This window comes from Bufo bufo, chromosome 6 (assembly GCF_905171765.1).
Source record: "Bufo bufo chromosome 6, aBufBuf1.1, whole genome shotgun sequence".
Taxonomy (NCBI): domain Eukaryota; kingdom Metazoa; phylum Chordata; class Amphibia; order Anura; family Bufonidae; genus Bufo; species Bufo bufo.
The window spans coordinates 170,415,284-170,432,995 of record NC_053394.1 but is presented as its reverse complement, the minus strand read 5'-3'; the positions used below and the strand labels follow the sequence as shown (position 1 = coordinate 170,432,995).

General features: G+C 46.5%; 1 protein-coding gene across 1 annotated transcript in view; it reads left to right on the top strand.

Annotated features, from left to right (window-relative positions):
* Nucleotides 1-17,586: 17,586 nt before the first annotated feature.
* The window catches only part of LOC121003060 (membrane-spanning 4-domains subfamily A member 12-like), a 65,610-nt gene continuing 65,484 nt past the window's right edge, over nt 17,587-17,712 (top strand). The window contains exon 1 of the mRNA XM_040434616.1: nt 17,587-17,675. The gene's annotated coding sequence lies outside the window, so the exon portion shown is untranslated. The remainder of the gene's footprint in view (nt 17,676-17,712) is intronic.

The following is a 17,712-nucleotide window of genomic DNA, read 5'->3' as shown; positions in this document are numbered from 1 at the left end:
GTAACAGATCGAGTCCTCCTTTTTTCAGAGTATATTGGCTTAAATTATATACGTATGCCCTGTCCCTTCGTTATGGCACTTTCCTTTTCTTTTTTCTTTGTTAATCCTCTCCCAATCTTACCTCTTTTTGTTGTTTTCTTGATGGTTTTGCCTGAAAAAAATCCCTATACACGGTCTTCCTTTTAGTATTTTTATTTTTATTCTCTATTAAATGTTGTTTAGTGTTTGTAATTTGTTTTGGAGTTGCTTCAATGTCAACTCTTCTATGACAGAAAAAACACTAATTTCTTAGTAGTGTGTTGCAAAGGGAGGAAATGAGCACAGATTGCAAAAAGACTCTTACACAATTGCTTATTTTGCAAAGTGCATGTAATGTCTATCTGCAGGTCCGTTTATCTTTGTATAAGGGTCCAGTCACATGTTTGTAGTGTATTGCGGATCCGCAATACACCCGGTCGGCACCCCCATAGAACTGCCTATTATTGTCTATTCTTGTTGCGGACAAGAATAGAACATGTTCTAATTTTTTCGGGAGCCGCGGACCGGAAGATTGGGGCTGTGCTCCGGAAATGCGGATGTGGACAGCACACTGTGCTGTCCGCATCTCTTCCGACTCTATAGAGAATGAATGAGTCCAGATTCGTTCCGCAATGTTGCGGAACAAATCCAGACCCATTCTGCGGACGTGTGAATGGACCCTAAGTCTGTCTCAAGAAACAGAGAAAGAGGCAGATATTGCCCTCTCTTGGTCTGGCAGCTGTTTCAGGTGTGATAGGTTCTTTACTAAGTAGTTCAAAGACAATAAGTCCTGTCCTAGTTAGAAGTTACCCATATACAATGTAACAAAGTACTCTAACTACTGTATTATCTATCATTCAGTACTTGTCTGTTATGAGACAAAGAGACCTGGGTGTGATTATAGCAAAGCATCTTGTCCCACTAAGGTACTGTACATTTACACCAATCATGAGAAATTATAGAAAGGGCAACTATATACTTTATTATTATTATTTATTATTCATTCCATGGCGCTGTACATATGATAAGGGGTGTACACACATAATACAGACAATTGCAATAAGCATGAACAAGACGAGTTACAGACTAGTACAGAAGGACAAAGGGCCCTGTCCATGAGGGCCTACAATCTACAAGGTATGGAGGAAGGACACAGTAGGTGAGGGTAAAGCCGTTAATGGGAGTATAGCAGCAGCAAGGTCGCTAGTTGTTGGCTTGTCTGAAGAGGTGGGTTTTCAGGTTTCTTTTGAAGGCTTCCACTGTAGGTGAGAGTCTGATATGTTGGTTTAGGGAGTTCCAGAGTACGGGGGATGCACGGGAGAAATCTTGGAGGTGATTGTGGGAATAGGTGATAAGACCACCCTTTCTCTTCTCCTCTTGTCAGGACTAGAGATTACATGTGGGGATGTATGCTATGGATGTTCTCGTGGCAGGTACCAAGAGATCAGAGAAACTGGCAACACGTGGGTTAAATTGACAAGTTCCTTGTGGATCTTATTGTGTCAGTGTTTTGGTGAATGCCACACCCCTTGCTTCAGGTGTTGCTTGTTGGTAATTTACCTTCCCCATAAGTAGCCGCTTCCCACTCTTGTAGGTGCGGTTTATAGATTTTCTTCCTGCCTTCTTACTAGCTGGTCGGTTGTACTCTGTGGTGTTTCTGGAGTTGCCAGTTTTCTACTTTAAGCTAAGTCTTGTCTTTTCTTATTGTATTGCGTTTGTTATATTCCCTGTTGTTTGTATCTGGATCTGAGACAAAGGCGTCCATTCGTCCATCTGGGGAGAAATGGATTGTCTCTGGTCCTAACCTTATTCCAGGGCCTTATAGGGAAATAAGGGCCTAGGTATCCTGCATATGAATATTTCTACCTTCAAGGTCTATTCATTTTGATAGGTAGTTAGGGCCCGGATTAGGGTCGTTTAGGAGGTGACCTGTTCCTTCCTTAGTTTCCTTCCCTCCTGTGTTCAGTGTGGAGTTTTCCCCCTACACTGATCGTTACATTATAAACTGCCGAATAACCATCATTTTGTTGTCTGTAACAGTTCAGCTATGGATGTTATCGCTGCACTGACCGGACAGCTGCAGGGGCTGTCTCTGGAGGTAGCTGACCTCCACTCGACCATCTTACAGATGCAGAGTAGAGATGGCCTCGCGGTTAGCCCGGCGGTTGTTTCGCAGTGAGCTTTGCTCGTTCGCGGTTCGCCGAACAGGCGAACATATGGCAATGTCTGCCGGCGCCATATTCTTTTGCATTGTGCCGAACTTTGACCCATAACACATCCATCAGGTGGGACAGGACAGTAGAGTTGAGTGGACACCTAGATGTTCGGGTTCAACGAGTTCGGCCAAACTTGAGAAAAAAGTTTGAGATCGGGACCCGAATTTGACCAGAACTTGACCTCGAACCCGAACCCCATTGAAGTCAATGGGGACCAGAACTTTTGAGCACTAAAATGGCTGTAAAAATGACAAGGAAAGGGCTAGATACTGCAAATGGCATCAAAATGTGGTTAAGAGCATGGCAAGTGCTCTGCAACAAATGTGGATAGGGAAATGACTTTAAATAACATAAAATAGGTAAAAATAAAAAATAATAATCTTGATCTAGGAGGACGAGGTCCATATGGAGTAGGAGGTAGAGGAGGCGGTGGATGTGGCAGTGTAGGTGGAAGCGGCCACATCCGCTGTCTGGAGTCTGTGGCCATTTTCGGGTGAATTTCACCCGAAAATGCAAATGACAATTTTTTTTCTTTTTTTAACCGGCCTACTAGGTATAGCAGTGGTACTATACACCCAAAAATTGCTGAATTTCACCAGAAAATGTAACTGAAAAAGTAGTGAAATGATATAAAAAAAATACGTACAAATAAAAAAATAATGTGATTTATGAGGTGGAGTTCCATATGGAATAGGAGGTTGAGGAGGCAGTGGACGTATCAGTGTATGTGGAATTGGCGGTGGAGGAGGACGAGGTAGCCAACACAGGTTTTTGGTGTTAATTATTTTTTTTAAAATTAGGATACACTCTAAATGAGTGTGAAATATCCAAAATACAAAAATGAGCAATTGCGCTGCAGTATAACAATGGCTGGTTAGTGCCGGTATACATGTCTATTCTGCACAAGGTACAGACATGTCCTGAGGGATCCATGCCTGGCTCATTTCAATGTACGCAAGCTTGTCCACATTGGCTGTGGACAGACGGCTGCGCTTGTCTGTGATGACACCCCCTGCCGTGCTAAACACACGTTCAGATAATACACTGGCTGCAGGGCAGGCCAACACCTCCAAGGCGTAAAGGGCAATGCCCAATTTTGAGACCCAGAAGTTGAAGGGGGCAGACCCGTCATTCAGTTCGTGTAGGTGTGTGCAACCTGCTCCACTATGTTGGTGAAATGCTGCCTCCTGCTAAGACGTTCCATATCAGCTGGTGGTGCTGGTTGTTGTGGCGTGCTGACAAAGCTTTTCCACATTTTGGCCATGCTAACCCTGCCTTCTGAGGTGCTGGCGGTGCCCAAGCTGCGTTGGCGACCTGTAACGGGGTTCCGAAGGTGCACTCGGTCTCCCATTAGCCGCAGACCTGCTGCTTAGCTTCGGGAGCGAGGATCTGTGTTTGACCTCGTTCCCAGGGAGGCTCCCTGCTCCTAAGTCTGCCTTGAGTGCCGAGCTGATCACTCGGTGCTCGACTGGTTGGTCTGTCGGTCATGTGACGCTGGCCACGTCACATGACCCTCACTCCCCACTATAAATACAGGCAGCCTGCTGGCCACAGGTTGCCTGTTAATTTAGGTTCCACCTGTGATTTTGTCTTTTATGGCGTACTTACCTCCTGCTGAATTCCTGACGATCCTCTGCCTGCTCCTTGTGTACTTTGCTGCTCTCCTAGTATTCTGACCCCGGCCTCCTCCTGACGATCCTCTGCTGACTCCTTTGGTACTTCACGACTCTCCTGGTATTTATGACCCCGGCTTCTCCTGACAATTCTCTGCTTGCTCCATTTGTACTTTGTAGCTTTCCTGGTATTGACTCGGTCCGTTCACGTTCTGTTGTTTGTCTGTCTGTCATCCCTGCACTTATTCCAAGCTAGGGATTGCCGTCCAGTTGTCCCCTGTCATTAGGACTCGCGAGGCAAGTAGGCAGGGCCAGAAGTAAGGGTGGAGCGCAGTGGTCACTTCCCTCCCCAGTGTGTGTGTACGCGACCGTTACAGATTAACAGGCCCAATAACCACTGTATAATGAATCCTCTGGTGACCCTGACTGACCATGTCTCTAATCTGACGCAGATGGTGCAGGAGTTAGGGGAAAAACTCAGTTCTTTTGAGTTAGGGCAAGTTTCTTCCACTCCTCATGCCTCCAGTCCGCATTTTGAGCCCCAGATTAAGCTCCCAGAACCCTTTTCTGGAGACAGGAAGAAGTTTCTCTCTTTTAAGGAGAGTTGCAAACTTTACTTCCGTTTGCGTCCCGTGTCCTCTGGCCCTGAGAGTCAACGCGTGGGCATTATCATTTCCCGACTACAGGGTGATCCCCAGGACTGGGCGTTCTCTTTACCTGCTGGCGCCAGTTGTTTATCTTCTGTGGAGGGGTTCTTTCAGGCCCTGGGTACCCTCTATGATGAACTAGACAGGGCTCTAGTAGCCGAGACGGCTCTAAAGGCACTGGTTAAGGGCAATCTACCTGCGGAGGATTATTGCACCCAATTCAGAAGGTGGTGTGTCCCCTCAGGATGAAACGAACCAGCCCTGAAGAGTCAGTTCAGGTCAGGTCTGTCTGATAATTTAAAGGATCTTCTGGTCAGTTATCAACTTCCAGAGACCTTAGAGGAGATGATGACCCTTGTTGTCCGACTTGACCGACGGGTTAGAGAGAGACGACAGGAACAACAGTTCTCTTCCCAGATGGTGGTCCAGCCAGAGGCCTATCCCAGAGACAATGCTGAGGTCTCCACCGAGGAACCCATGCAGGTTGGCATGACCCGAGGGAATCTTCGCCGCAGACATGGAGAATGCTTTTACTGTGGAGATCCTGACCATTGGATCAACTAGTGTCCTAAGAAGGTCCTCTCTGTCAAGTCTCCTAAGGCAAGGCAACCTAAAGACCAGGTACACCCTGATTTTTCTAAATGTAAGTTTTTGGTACCCATTACGATTTCTCTGGGAGTAGATAAATGGCCGGGTAAGGCCTTTATTGATTCTGGCTCAGCGGCTAGATTTATTGACTCTGAGTATGCTGTAAGATTGGGTATTCCAATGTTTGCTTTACCAACTCCTATCCATGTCATGGCTATTGATGCTACTCCTTTTATTGGTGGTACGGTGAGCTCATGTACCTCAGAGATTTCTCTAACCGTGGGTGTGTGCCACTCAGAGAGATGTTCCCTTTTAGTCCTGGAGAACCTACCGGCTGAGGTGGTACTAGGGTTGCCTTGGCTCCGACTACATAACCCCACTATAGATTGGTCCAATGGGGAGTTGGTGAGATGGGGGCCTAAGTGTGACTCGTGCTTGTCCGTGGTAAAGTCTGATACTTTACCCACTGTTGTTAGGGAATATTCTAATGTATTCTCATCACCAACCCCGGAGGTTCTACCCCCCCCATAGACCTTATGATTGTACTATAGAGCTAGTAGAGGGGCCAAGTTTCCTAAGGGGCGAATTTATAATCTTTCTAAGCCCGAACGCAAGGTCATGGAAGATTATATTAAGGAGAGCCTTGGTAAAGGGCATATTAGACCTTCTGTCTCTCCTATGGGGGCGGGGTTTTTCTTCGTTAAGAAAAAAGATGGTGGTCTTAGGCCATGTATCGATTACCGGAGATTAAATAAAATCACTGTCCAGAATAGATACTCCCTCCCATTGATTCCGGATTTATTTAACCAGGTTCTGGGGGCAACCTGGTTTTCCAAAATTGACCTGAAAGGGGCATACAATCTAATCCGAATGAAGGAGGGAGACGAATGGAAGACGGTGTTCAATACTCCGGTAGGACACTTTGAATATCAGGTGATGCCTTTTGGACTCAGCAATGCCCCAGCTGTGTTCCAAAACTTCATGAATTACATTCTTAGGGAGTTCTTAGGTAAATTTGTTATTGTCTATCTTGACGACATTTTGATATTCTCTCCTGACTTCGAATCCCATGTGTCTCATGTTAAACAAGTATTAGAGGTGTTGAGGGAGAATCAGCTATCCGCTAAGCAAGAGAAATGTGTCTTTGGTGTACAGGAGATTCTGTTTCTAGGGCATGTTCTGACTCCTCACGCCTTCAAGATGGATCCTGGTAAGGTACTAGCAATTAAGGAATGGGTAAGACCTTCATCCTTAAAGGCCTTACAACGGTTCTTAGGTTTCGCCAATTACTATCGTAAATTTATTATGAATTTTTCCGTAATTGCTAAACCGTTGACCGACCTTACTAAGAAAGGGGCGGATTTGGAGAATTGGTCTACTGAGGCCATTTCTTCATTTGAAAAATTAAAAAAGGCATTCAGTAGCGCTCCCATTCTGATCCAGACTGATCAGGAGAAACCTTTTATTGTGGAGGTGGATGCCTCCGAGGACGGCGCAGGAGCAATCCTTTCACAAGGTCCTGCTAGCCTCACTAATCTGAGACCATGTGCCTTCTTCTCTAGGAAATTCTCTCCCACGGAGAGAAACTACGACATAGGGAATAGGGAGCTGCTGGCCATTAAATGGGCATTTGAGGAGTGGATGCATTTTCTGGAGGGGGCAAGGCATTGTGTAACTGTTGTCACTGACCATAAAAACCTTATGTTTCTCGAGTCTGCTAAGAGGTTGAATCCCCGTCAAGCCAGATGGGCTCTGTTTTTTACTCGTTTTGATTTTTCCATTACGTTCAGGTCGGGAAGTAAAAATGTGAAGGCGGACGCATTATCTCGGAGCTTCCAGGCTTTTCAACCTACTGAGGTACCACCTGAATCCATCCTGCCAGCAAAAATCTTCTTAGCAGCTCTTACCCAGGATATCTCGGCTCGCATTAGGTCTGAACAACATCTGGCACCGGTATCTACCCCAACAGATAAGTTGTTTGTTCCCGTACAATTTCGTCTCCAGCTGTTGGGTGAGTGTCACGATTCTGCCTTTTGTGGACATCCGGGTGTTGAGGGCACTAAGGATCTGGTTTATAGATCTTATTGGTGGCCCACTCTAACTAGGGATGTCAAGTCCTACGTGTCAGCCTGTGAGGTTTGTGCCAGGTCCAAGACACCTAGGACTCGCCCTGCTGGTAACCTACGACCCCTACCCATTCCCAGTAGACCCTGGTCTCATATCTCGATGGACTTTATAACTGACCTACCGCTGGCGGAGGGTAAGACTGTAGTTTGGGTAGTGGTCGATAGGTTTAGCAAGATAGTCCATTTCATTCCCCTGTCTAAACTCCCGGATGCCAAAACCTTGGCGTCTATTTTTGTGAAAGAAATTGTTTGATTGCATGGTATCCCGGAAAATATTGTTTCTGACAGGGGTGTGCAGTTTGTGTCCAAATTCTGGAGGGCCTTCTGTCAAAAATGTAAAATTTCATTGTCTTTTTCCTCTGCCTACCACCCTGAGAGTAATGGGCAGACTGAACGCCTTAATCAGTCTGTGAAACAATTCTTGAGGTCGTATGTTGCTGATGACCAGCAATTATGGGTGAAATTTCTTCCATTGGCTGAATTTGCTTTGAATAACCGTGTCAATTCTTCTGCTGGGATTTCACCTTTCTTTTGTAACCATGGTTTCCATCCCCGTTTTTATTCTGGGTCATCCGTCTCCTCCTCTTACCCTGAGGCGGATAGGCTCTCCTCTGAACTGTGCACAGTTTGGGCCCGGGTTCAATCGAACTTAGAAAAGGCTCAAAGTTCTCAGAAACTCAAGGCCGATAGGAGATGTTCAAGGGGGGTGAATTTTCAGGTTGGGGATAAGGTATGGTTGTCCTCCAAGAATCTCTCTCTTAAGGTAGATTCTAAAAAGTTTGCTCCTCGTTTTATTGGACCATATAAGATCACGGAAGTGATTAACCCGGTATCTTTTAGGTTGGAGCTTCCCAAGTCATTCCACATTCATAATGTGTTCCATAAGTCTCTACTTAAAAAATATTTTGAACCGGTAGTACCATCGAAAGCCTCGCCTCCGCCGGTTCTTGTTAATGATGCTGTCGAGTATGTGGTGTCTAAAATAGTGGATGTCAGGAAGGTGCGTAATTCCTTGCAGTACCTGATTCACTGGAAGGGGTATGGACCTGAAGAGAGATCTTGGGTACCTGCCAGGGAGGTTCATGCTCCTAGACTTGTTTGAAAATTTCATTTAGAACACCCTGAAAAGCCATCGCCTGAAGTCTTGGGTCCGGTGGCCCCTCGTAAAAGGGGGGGTACTGTAACGGGGTTCCGAAGGTGCACTCGTTCCCCCATTGCCCGCAGACCTGTTGCTTAGCTTTGGGAATGAGGATCTGTGTTTGACCTCATTCCCAGGGTGGCGTTACTAGCTGGGTGGCTCCCTGCTCCTAAGTCTGCCTTGAGCGCCGAGCTGATCACTCGGTGCTCGACTGGTTGGTCTGTCGGTCATGTGACGCTGGCCACATCACATGACCCTCACTCCCCACTATAAATACAGGCAGCCTGCTGGCCACAGGTTGCCTGTTAATTTAGGTTCCACCTGTGATTTGGTCTTTCCTGGCGTACTTACGCGTCCTGCTGAATTCCTGACGATCCTCTGCCTGCTTCTTGTGTACTTTGCTGCTCTCCTGGTATTTATGACCCCGGCTTCTCCTGACAATTCTCTGCTTGCTCCCTTTGTACTTTGTAGCTTTCCTGGTATTGACTCGGTCCGTTCACGTCCTGTTGTTTGTCTGTCTGTCATCCCTGCACTTATTCCAAGTTAGGGATTGCCGTCCAGTTGTCCCCTGTCATTAGGACTCGCGAGGCAAGTAGGCAGGGCCAGGGGTAAGGGTGGAGCATAGTGGTCACTTCCCTTCCCCCTGTGTATGTGTGTACGCGATTGTTACAGGAAGAAATGGGTGCGTTTTTGTTGCGACAATTTGGGGGTGGTACAGGCGGTGAATAGTCAGTCCGCTAATTCGCCCCCAGTGGTGCGGTTGCTTCGGCACTTGGTTCTGAACGGTTTGAAGTTGAATGCTTGTTTTGTGGCGGTGCATGTACCTGGGGTTGATAATTCCATTGCTGATGCTCTTTCTCGTTTCCAGTTGGATCGTTTTCGCAGATTGGTTCCGGTCGCAGATGTGACGGGTCTTCTGTGTCCTCAGTGGCTCTGGAGCGTGGCCTTGGGGTCTCGTTAGATCTGATTCAGCGGTCCGTGAGTAGCAGTACGTGGTCGGCTTATTCTTCTGTGTGGTCTCAGTGGGAACGTTTAATGGAGCAGGTGGGGGGGTGCGAAGTGGTTGAGGATTTTCATTCTTTGCTGTTTTACTTTGTGAGTATGTCTTTTAGTGCAAGTTTGTCCTTCTCCGTTGCGGCAAAAAAGGTTGCGGCAGTAGCCTTTTGGTTAAGGCTGCGTGATTTGGCTGATGTGTCTAGAAGTTTTTTGGTGAGACAAGCTTTGAAAGGGTATCGTCGCAGTGTGGTGAAGAAGGATACTCGGCGTCCGGTTTCTTTTCAAGTTCTGCAGATGTTGTGGGACCGGGCGGGGATTGTGTGCAAGTCTTGGTATGAGGTGTGTTTGTTTTGAGCGGCTTTTTCATTGGCTTTCTTTGGGGCCTTTCGGGTTTATGAGCTTGTGGCTAGCAGTCGAGTGCGTGGTGGTGGTTTGTTGCTGGAGGATGTATGTGTTTGCGAAGATGGATTGCGATGGATTTTGCGTAGGTCAAAATTGGACCAGGTGGGTAGAGGGGCGTGCATTTTGTTGCGGCCTCTGCTGGGGTCGGTGGTGTGCCCAGTTCAGTGTTTGGAGGAATTTCTGGCGCTTCGACCGTGTGGGGGGGCTTCGTTGTTGGTACATATGGATGGTTCGGCTTTGTCTCGCTACCAGTTTATAGCGGTTTTTCGGAAATGTTTGACATCGGCGGGTTATACGGTGAGTGAGTTTGCGTCTCATTCCTTTCGTATTGCCGCGGCAACTGAGGATGCCAGATGGGGTCTGGGTGAGGATGTCATTATGCGGATTGGCCGGTGGGAGTCAGCGTGTTTTCGTTCGTATATTCGTCCTCACATGTTGTAATGTTGGTTTGTGGATAGGGAGCGATGTCTGTTTGTTAATTTGTTAATTGCATGTTTAGGTCACTGTTTATTTTATTTGTTTGCAGGATCGCCTTCATGTTTGGCGTGGATTTTTGGTCATTCTTATGTATACTGGGGAGCGTTACGAGCTGATGTGCGGAGAAGCGGATGGCAGTTAGGTCTCCAGCCGGATGAGTTGCAGGTCCGGTGGATTGGTTTGCGGGGTCTGTTGTGGGGGCGCGTGTTACCTGAATTTCATGCATATGCTTCCTTGGATAGGTGCCCTGACATTGTGGTCTTGCCTGTGGGCGGGAATGATTTAGGTGTTCACCGCTCAAGGGATGTCATACGGGACATTAAGTTGGATCTGTTACGTTTGATGGATGAGTTCCCGGATTTGCTGGTTGTTTGGTCAGATGTGGTAGCGAGGAGTTCATGGCGTTTTGCGAGGTCAGTAGACCGCATTAACAGGGCACGGGCAAATTTGAACAAGGAGGTGGGGCGCTTTGTGCGGCGGCAAGGCGGTTTTGTGGTACGCCACAGGAAGTTGGAGGTGGCCAGAGATTTGTGGGTGTTGGGACTTCAGGAGGGTTTGGAGACAGCGTTCAGGGTGTGGCAGGACGTCCATAGGTGAGGTGTCTCCTATGTGCGTCGGTGGCAGGTTAACGGGGGGTCCTGGAGGGCAATACTATGTTTAATAGGTGCATGACACGTTGGAACGTGGATCTTATGTGGTTCGGTAAGCTGGAAGCTGGGGGCTCCTGTTGGGCTAAAAAGCCTACAGGGGTAGAGGAATATATTGATTTTGGAGGATTTGGTGCCCTTGGGTCGGTGAGTGCGGCCGAGGGTAAGGAAAAGAGGTGTGGAGTGAAGATCGCAGCTTGCTTGGGTTGCCTTCTAGGATCCTTCCGCAAAGTGAATGTTGTTACATTGTATTTATATGTTTATATTTATTAATGTATGCATTGAAATGACGTTGGATAATATTGTGGTTTAATAAACGGCTGCCATGGCCTTTCCACCAAGAATTTGGACTCCGTGTGTTACTGGGGGAAGGGAGGAGATGTTAGTGGTGGGAAGGGTCTGGAAAGATCTTACCTCCTTAAGTCAGCATGACAACGGAGCGAGGTGCAGATGTAGCGTAGTGAGAATTGACTGAAGGGGAAGTTTGAAGACCAGGATAGGGTTAAGTTAGTTGGGGGGGGGAGTTGTGTGGGAGGATTTGGGGGGCGGTGCGGCAGTTTCGCGGGCTGTTTATATTCTGGGGTAGAGGGATGACCACAGAGCTATAGCAGTCTGAACTACTGGATGTGGACCCGGATTGTTCAGAGGAATGACTCTGAGAGAACAGATGCAAGACCAGCTAGAATTACCCTTACAACCGTGTTGCTCATGACAACGTCACTTATGCATCTGTGCAAAAACAATGCAACGGAAAATGCTTGCACCTCTGCATCATGGGACATCAAAAACCCATGTCACATGATAGCTAAACTGACTCCCAAGCTGTACCCAGTGAGACGGAGGGGGTTGATAGCAAAACAGAGAAAGGATTTCCACAGCATCATAGAACTGCTGTTCCTCGTCCTCCTCACTCTTTTCAGTCCAAAAGAATTTGTGAGACTCACATAAACAGTGCATGGGTCATGGACCCCTGTGACTATCACTCCTAAGACATGTAATCCAACTGGGGCCACCCCCAACATCCTAAATAATGTAGTTCAACATCTCGTTCCAGAGGGGACGTGGCAAGAAAGAAAAGCCCATTAGGGCGAATGGGGCATCCGAGTCTTAAAATAAAATATAACTGGCGGAGCCATATGTGCAGGTCTTCTGCGCATTAGGACAGTGACAATGTACAGAAAAGGGAGATGCAGTAAATGAACATGGCCAGCAGGGGCCTTCTTACTAGCCCTTGCCACCAATGTCTCAGAACGACCAGAGGTTACAGCGGCAAAACCATCAGCTAGCCAGGTAGAAGAGGAGCACGGAACTCTAAGGGCACATGTTGGAAAGGTAAATTACCTAACCCTTGCTCGGCAACAAGAGTCAACGAAACAGGCATCCAGGCACAATCCATTACTAAGGCCCTGAGCATAGACCACCCTAGAAGAGCTGCGCTCTGACTTAGGTGAAGTAGACAGGCTAATGGGCAGGAGCACAGAGCCAAATGGCAGGTAGAGGGACAAGAGGAAGAGGTGGCAGAATGGTGCAGAAGAGGAAGAAAGTTCCTTTAGCAGATTCCCCAGCCAACCAGTAGCCTCCACAGCCATCCCAGCCCTAATTTCTAGGAGAAGCTTCACATTCTCTGCCATCATGGAGGCAAAACTCACAAGCAGCTCTGGGATGTGAACCTAAAGTTCAGACACCTCCAAAGATGCCTTAGCCTAGTTGCCCAGTCCTGTACTTTGCTAGGTTCCACTTGCAGGTTGTGAAGTATGAATGACTTCCATAGGTCCATGAAACATACCACCAAAATTTTGAAAAGCCCAAGGAGGGGCAATAGTAGCAAGCTTTTTTGTTTTTTGTTTTCTACTAAGCCACGCTTTAAAGAAAACATGTCACCAAAAAATGTATCTGCCTGTGAAAACTAGATACGAACATATCCTATTTTGTAATCAGTTTTTATTTTCTGATTGTAGATTTTTTATTTCCTGAACATGGTATAGACCAAGAAGTGGCGCCAATTATTAAACATAGCGGGCAGTGCAAAAATTGCAGGATTTTTGGTTTTAGTTTAAATATAAAAAGTGAAATGGAAAATTTAAAATAACGTCCTCAAACATTATTTAACATATGTTAAGCAAACAAAATTATTTAAATAGCAAGTCATTTTCTTGTGACACATTCCCTTTAAACCTTGGCCCAATCTATATACTCCTGTGCTCCTGTGTGAGGAATATGTTCATTGTCAGCCATGTTCCCACACCAGCCATCAGCTGGCAGATAGCAGAGGTAGTGAACTCCACAGGGGGGCCCTGCTTCAAAGCCCAGCCAACTGGCAGAGAACCTCTAGCAGGCCACCGTTGTTTTACAATTTCTCACCTCCATTCAGCCAGTCAGGAACCCATCTAATGGAACAGGAAAAACCTCTCTGCAGGGGGTCTATGCCATTCCCGAGTTCAATGAACCTTTTCAGACATCATGGAACCGGCAATTCATAAGGAATTATGAATTGCCCGTCCATCACAAACATAAACCAAATGCATATTTGTGTCCCTGTGGCCACGATGAACAGGCCCGTGGTCATAGTTTGGTGGTGGGATGTCAGGGAGGGGAGATATACATATTTCCCCACAGAAACCAAAAAACGGTACCATGCTTGGACTCTACTGGTAGCCGTAACCCAGGCAGATCCATTGGTCCCAGAACCACCTCCCTGCGACATTCTGGTCTAGAGCCATGAGCCCTAATCGGTTTTGTAGCTCATATGCTGCCAGCCCAGCAGAGGGGGAGTTGCCCCCTCACAGAGGCTGGGAGAGGAGGGGCCGTCTACAGGTTAAAAGGCTTGTTCCAGCAAGCGGGTGTATCTGTCTCTGAAGGAAGGTCACATCGTGCCATGTGTTTAGAGAGACCTGCAACCAGCTGACATCACTGCTTCCCATGTGACCACAGCTAACAACTCATCACAACCCAAAGGACTCTTATATCTGGTAAACTGACTTTTGTTCTTCTTAACCCTGTTGTATCCTATCATCTGTATTTGTAACCTCAGAGCACTGTATATATTATTTATGTGTATAGTGTTAATTCTAGTGAGCCCTTAAGGCGATTAAATATATAATTTAATCTTGTGCTGTCTTGTATCTCGATCACAAATCCCCGCGTCCATGTTTCGGCCTAGTAATACTCTACCACGGGTTGGTTTCTTACCCTATACAGGGAGTGCAGAATTATTAGGCAAATGAGTATTTTGACCACATCATCCTCTTTATGCATGTTGTCTTACTCCAAGCTGTATAGGCTCGAAAGCCTACTACCAATTAAGCATATTAGGTGATGTGCATCTCTGTAATGAGAAGGGGTGTGGTCTAATGACATCAACACCCTATATTAGGTGTGCATAATTATTAGGCAACTTCCTTTCCTTTGGCAAAATGGGTCAAAAGAAGGACTTGACAGGCTCAGAAAAGTCATAATTAGTGAGATATCTTGCAGAGGGATGCAGCACTCTTAAAATTGCAAAGCTTCTGAAGCGTGATCATCGAACAATCAAGCGTTTCATTCAAAATAGTCAACAGGGTCGCAAGAAGCGTGTGGAAAAACCAAGGCGCAAAATAACTGCCCATGAACTGAGAAAAGTCAAGCGTGCAGCTGCCAAGATGCCACTTGCCACCAGTTTGGCCATATTTCAGAGCTGCAACATCACTGGAGTGCCCAAAAGCACAAGGTGTGCAATACTCAGAGACATGGCCAAGGTAAGAAAGGCTAAAAGACGACCACCACTGAACAAGACACACAAGCTGAAACGTCAAGACTAGGCCAAGAAATATCTCAAGACTGATTTTTCTAAGGTTTTATGGACTGATGAAATGAGAGTGAGTCTTGATGGGCCAGATGGATGGGCCCGTGGCTGGATTGGTAAAGGGCAGAGAGCTCCAGTCCGACTCAGACGCCAGCAAGGTGGAGGTGGAGTACTGGTTTGGGCTGGTATCATCAAAGATGAGCTTGTGGGGCGTTTTCGGGTTGAGGATGGAGTCAAGCTCAACTCCCAGTCCTACTGCCAGTTTCTGGAAGACACCTTCTTCAAGCAGTGGTACAGGAAGAAGTCTGCATCCTTCAAGAAAAACATGATTTTCATGCAGGACAATGCTCCATCACACGCGTCCAAGTACTCCACAGCGTGGCTGGCAAGAAAGGGTATAAAAGAAGAAAATCTAATGACATGGCCTCCTTGTTCATCTGATCTGAACCCCATTGTGAACCTGTGGTCCATCATCAAATGTGAGATTTACAAGGAGGGAAAACAGTACACCTCTCTGAACAGTGTCTGGGAGGCTGTGGTTGCTGCTGCACGCAATGTTGATGGTGAACAGATCAAAACACTGACAGAATCCATGGATGGCAGGCTTTTGAGTGTCCTTGCAAAGAAAGGTGGCTATATTGGTCACTGATTTGTTTTTGTTTTGTTTTTGAATGTCAAAAATGTATATTTGTGAATGTTGAGATGTTATATTGGTTTCACTGGTAAAAATAAATAATTGAAATGGGTATATATTTGTTTTTTGTTAAGTTGCCTAATAATTATGCACAGTAATAGTCATCTGCACACACAGATATCCCCCTAAAATAGCTAAAACTAAAAACAAACTAAAAACTACTTCCAAAAATATTCAGCTTTGATATTAATGAGTTTTTTGGGTTCATTGAGAACATGGTTGTTGTTCAATAATAAAATTAATCCTCAAAAATACAACTTGCCTAATAATTCTGCACTCCCTGTATAATCCTATTAGCGGATCGGGCTTATATCAAACAAGAAACTGGTGGCAGTATATCCGAGCTGAGAAAGCGCTGTTTCACTGGGGCAGTGAAAAGGCTCTCTCAGCTTGTTGCCTCTCTGTGCCCGCGTGGACAGAAGGTGTCTGTGTAAACTGTATCAAGCTGACCTTACCTGCTCCTCCAGGAGGGTGTAACATCACGCCTTGGTAACCGGTGACCATATTGTATCTTGCTGGATCTACGTAGTTGTCGTCCGACGTCAGTTGGGGTACGGTATTCGTCACATCCTGTTACTCCTGTTTCTCCCAATTCCGCCCATTCTCCTTTGTGCCCCCACACAGTAGTTATGCCTCTTTTGTGCCACACACACAGTATTTGTGCCCCACATAGCAGTTACTCTCCATAAGGCCTCTTGCACACGAACGTTGTGTGCCCGTGGCCGTATTGCGGCCCGCATACGGCGGGTCCGCAATACACAGGCACCGGGCCGTGTGCACTCCGCACCACGGATGCGGACCCATTCACTTGAATGGGTCCGCAATCACGGATATGTGGAACGGAAGCACGGATTGGAACCCCACAGAAGCACTACAGAGTTCTTCCATAGTGTTTCTGTCTGTGCCTCCACACCGCAAAAAAATTATATTCTGTTATATTTTTTTGCGGTGCGGACGGATCACAGATCCATTCAAGTTCAATGGGTCTGAATTCATCCCGGCCGCCGCACGGACATTGTCCGTGCATTGGGGAACGCAAATTGCGGTCCCCAATGCACAGAACGGATGCAGAACATTCGTGTGCAAGAGGCCTTACTGCCCCCACACAGTAGAATGTTACCTTAGTGTGCTCTTCACAGTAGTTTTGTCCCCTTAGTTAACCACACAGTACAATACCCCTTTAGTACTCCAACACAATAGTTTTTCCCCTTAGTGCCCTTTTATAGCAGTTATTTCTCCTTACTTTTTCCCTGCAGCAAAATGCACCCTTAGTGGCCCCACACAGTAATTATGCCCCGACATAGCAGTTATTCTCCCTTACTGCCCCCACACTGTAGAATGCTTCCTTGGTGCCCTCTTCACAATAGTTACGCCCCCTTAGTTAAACACACAGTATAATGCCTTTTTAGTACCCACAGCACAACAGTTATGCCCCATTAATACACCCACATAGAGGTATTTAGTGCCCACACACAGTAAAATGCTACCCTAGGACCCTTTTACAGTAGTTATGCCCATTTACTGCACCCAGACAGTGGCTATGCTCCTTTAGTTCCCCCATCAAAAGTAGGATTCCCCCCTAGTTTCCCCACACAGTAGAATTTCCACTTAGTGCCCCAACACAGTAGTTATGCCTCTCTTGTAGTAGTACTGCTTCCTTAATGCTCCTTATTGTTCCCCATACAACAGTGAAGCCCCTGTAGTATTCATAAAATAAAAAAGTTGTATTCACTTTGCCTTGTTTTTCCGAGTTGATGGAGAACATCATGCTGTCCCCAGCAGCAGGCATGATGTGGTTATGTCATTAGCATCACACCTGCTGAGCTGAGCAGGACAGTACATAGGCTGGAAATGATCCCTGGCCTGTTCATTCTCCTGCACAGCCGAGCAGGCGTGATGACGTCACTGCATAGTGCTTCTGGGGGTGAGCACTGCCAAAGAATTGGTGGAGCAGGGAGCTGACCGCTTCTTGCTTTACCAATGCATTCAGCTGTATCTATGTTCTCAAGATGCAGATACTGTTAAAATTGGGACATACTTCAGCTGTTCTGGGACTCTCGGACAGCTGCCAAAACCTGGGACTGTCCTGCCACATGTGGGACTGTTGGGAGCTATGCATGAATACTAAATCTCAGTGTGGGTGATGATGCTTATAATGTTATTAATTATGATTCTCTCTGAGAAGTCAACTATTGGATTTATATCAGTTTTTCTGTAATTGCATAACAGGATGAAGTGCTCATGACAAGCATAAAAGACAGAACAGATCATTGTGATAAAGGAAGTGTTGAAGTACTGCAGCTGCTACAGCGAGAGAGGACATCGGTTTTATGTGAGTAAATGATATGTAATACTTTGCGGATGAAATT